The sequence below is a fragment of the Myotis brandtii genome, unplaced genomic scaffold (assembly GCF_000412655.1).
Source record: "Myotis brandtii unplaced genomic scaffold, ASM41265v1 scaffold157, whole genome shotgun sequence".
NCBI lineage: Eukaryota > Metazoa > Chordata > Mammalia > Chiroptera > Vespertilionidae > Myotis > Myotis brandtii.
The window spans coordinates 5,054,521-5,057,937 of record NW_005355708.1 but is presented as its reverse complement, the minus strand read 5'-3'; the positions used below and the strand labels follow the sequence as shown (position 1 = coordinate 5,057,937).

The 3,417-nt window shown below is 57.8% G+C and overlaps 1 long non-coding RNA gene across 1 annotated transcript; it reads left to right on the top strand.

Annotated features, from left to right (window-relative positions):
• Positions 1 to 22: 22 nt before the first annotated feature.
• LOC106725354 lies at positions 23 to 685 on the top strand. The gene is made up of 2 exons (XR_001361224.1): positions 23 to 204; positions 297 to 685. It is a non-coding gene; the product is annotated as an uncharacterized LOC106725354 (long non-coding RNA).
• Positions 686 to 3,417: the final 2,732 nt, after the last annotated feature.

Genomic DNA, 3,417 nt, shown 5'->3' with positions numbered 1-3,417 from the left:
TGCCGGGAGGTGAGGGCTGGCACGGGCGATGTGCGGCTGCGTGCCTTGTGGTGCCACGAGGGAGGGGGAGGGGAGGACCAGCGAGGTGCGGTCCCCCTCCTCCCTGCGACCTCCGGTCCTGACCTCCAGCACCCGACCAGGACGCCCCTGCACTTCCTGGGCCCTTTCTCGGGTTCTCACTCTGGGCCTAGGCCCCGCCCAAAGGTGGGTGGGCTCATGCCCATGGGGCCAGGTGTGGTGCGGAGATTCCTGGTCAAACTCCTGCTGCACCCTTGACCTTCTTCCCCCCAACCCAGGACAAAGGGAGCCGGAGGAGACCTCCTGGTGTTTCGGCAAAGCCAGCCCCCTCCGGATTATTCCCTTGCTCCCAAAGCAGAGTGACCTTTGCCTCATAACCTTTGACTTCTGGCTTCTGAGACTCATTTTTTCTGATAGAAGTTCCCTTCCTGATGGGTGCTGGTCCCTGAGTCTCCCTTTTGTCAAATGGTTCCTGGATGGACACCGCCTCCTGGGAGCCTTCCCTGACCGCCCCAGGCAGGGCAGCTCCAGCACTGCCACCCTGTGTGAAGAGGATCCATTCACCCATCTGCCTCCCTGACGTGACCAGAGTGGTGAATATCTCTCACTAGTCCAGTGTTGCACAGGCCGTATTGAGTTGGTGCTCAATAAATGCTTATTGTGTTCATGCCTGGCTGGTTTAGAGGGTTTGGGGTGCTCCTCTGGAGAAGCTCCTACAGCAGTACGGCCCAGAGCCCCCTCTCCTCCTGTCTTTTGCATAAATTTCAGTTTGGGGAGGTGGACTTGGATGGGGGGTGGGTCACAGATTCCTCCCAAGGTGGCTGTCAGAGGAAGGGCTGGGGGCATGGAGGCTGAGCCCAGAGTGCTCAAGCTCTGGTACTGAGGTCACATGAGGCACCATGGTGTCTCCCTCACCAGGTGGTTCCTGCCCAGCTGGGACCTGGGAGCAAGGCAGGGGTCGCCTCTGCTGAACCGTTTGGGCCCAGACCTCTCAGTAGACTTGGAGCCCCTCTCCTTCCTACCCCACCCACCCCACTCCTACCCTGCATGGGGTAAAGAACTCCCGGCGGGGTAGGGAGGTGAGGTCCAGGTCCAAGGCTGAGTCCCACTCCAGCTGCTTTTCTTTGCTGATGCTGCTACCCTCCAATAGCTCAGAACCCCCCTGTCTTATGGGCCTGGCTCACCCTCCTCCTCGGGAAAGGCACCTTTAAAGGCTCCCCATAACCCCTAGGATCAAGCCATGCTCCTTAGGGCACCCCAGATCTGGCTGCTGTCCGACTCTCCCTGCACAGTTACCCCTGTCTTGAACTCTGCCCTCAGCTGCTCTACACTGCGTCCACTTCCACAGCCTCACGCCTGTGAGCCTTTGCTCAGGTTGTCCTCTCTGCCTGAGCTGTGCCCTCCCCCCTTTTCCCACCTTTTAAGCTGAAGCATCACCTCCTCTAGGAAGTCTCTCTGGATTAGGTGCCCCTCCTTTGCACACCTCTGTAGAGGCAAAGGTCATGACATCTGACCCAACCTGACAGCCTATTCCCGGAAGGCAGGAGCTAGGCCCAGGCCCGGCACGTAGAGTATCTTCAACAAGTGGCTGTGGGACCAAGGCCTCTCCTGCCCCGGTTTGAGGAGGTGCCACTTCTACCCCAGAAATGGAAGGACGCCGGCTTCCCTTCTGTAAAATGGGCCATTGTGTTCAAGGAGCCAACAGGTGTGAAGGTGCTGCCTCAGCCCACGGCTCTGTCCAGATATGGCTGATTTCGCCCAATGTTCCTGATTGACTTTATGTTTTAAAATGTGTGGCCGGAGTTCTGTTCATTGCCACCTCTTGGTTCTGCCTTTCTTGGCAGTTTTCCAAGTGAGCAGTCAGGATGTGCTGCCCCTGTCCCCCAAGGGTCCACCCCAGAAGGCAGTCACACCAAGAGGGAGTTCTGGACTTAGCAGGGTCTTCATCTTGGTCTGATCACGTGATCCCACGCTTCCTCATCTGTAAAATGGGAACAGTGACACCCGCCCACCTGCTCATCTCCATCGGCACTGACAGGAGGACCAGAAGGACAGCCAGGCCCAGCTGGCGTGGCTCAGTGGTTGAGCATCAACCTATGAACCAGAAGATCACAGTTGGATTCCCAGTCAGGACACATGCCTGGGCTCCGTCCCCAGTGGGGGTCATGCAGGAAGTGACCAATCAGGACAGGAGGTCACAATTTACCCAGAGACCTCTTGGCTCAGCCCCTGGGAGGTTGGAGCCCAGAACAGTGTGAATGAGACTCAGCCATCACTTCCCTGCTTCACCACCCTGAGGGGCCAAGGTGGGTATGGGGAGGAAAGGGAACAGTCTAGGGGCGGGAGCCTCGGGGACCAGTGCCCCGTTTTAGAGAAACCAGAGCACAGAGAGGGGCAACTGGCCTGGGGTCACACAATAACTGAGCTGGGACTAGAAATTAGGACCCGAGTCCTACTTTGGGGTCTTGCTGTCCCTGGGGGTGCAGAGCTCTCTGTACCAATGTAGTCTGTAATCCATGATGACAATGGTGAGCATCATCTGTGCCAGGCATCACCTTACTTCAGTCTCACCCCAACCTTGAAGGTGGGGTTGCTATTTCCTCCACCTAAAGACAAGGACATTGAAGCTCGGAGCGGGTGAGGTTACGGTTAAGGCCAACCTCACACAGCTAGTAAATGGCAGTCTGCTTTGAACCAAGCTCTGACTCTGAGTCTATATGTTCTTATTCATTATTACAAACGGTGCTCCTTTCTCCAAAACCCCCATGATCTCTACACTGTGGGACCAGCACACTCGGCCAAAGAGAGGGACGGAGTGCGCCCTGGGAAGGACTGGTGTATAAGGCCTGTCCTCTGTCTATACAAGTCCCCACGTCACAGGAGCCAGTGCCCCGTAGTCTCTGCAGTTCTTTCTATCGATGGATGGGTGGGGGATCCCTGTATTCACAGGGAGGGGCAGTCACATGAAACATGGGGTTTCTCTGTTCTACATCCCTCCTCCCTCAGCCTCTTCAGGTGTCCTCCTCTGCCTTGCAGGCTAGTGAGGTGCTTCCTCCACCAGGAAGTCCTCCCTGGTGTCTCCTAAGGAAATGCCACTTTCTCCTCTGGCCCTGGGCACCACGTTGAGCACCCGGGGCTGGCCAGGCCAGGCCAGCTGGAACCCAGCTTCACCACTTGACCACTAGCCACCTGCCACACGGCTCTGCTCTGTCTGTAGATGGGCAGGAGGAGCCCTGGGACCTCACAGAATCTTTGCGAGGATTCCAAGCGAGCCCTTGTCCTAGGAGGAAGCACCTGGCACCAAGTGGGACCCTGCCCCTCGCTCCTTCTCCTCCTGGCTGCCTCCCTGTTTTCTCCTCCCCACCCCCGCCGCGCGCCTGGCACCGAGCCCAGCGCGCA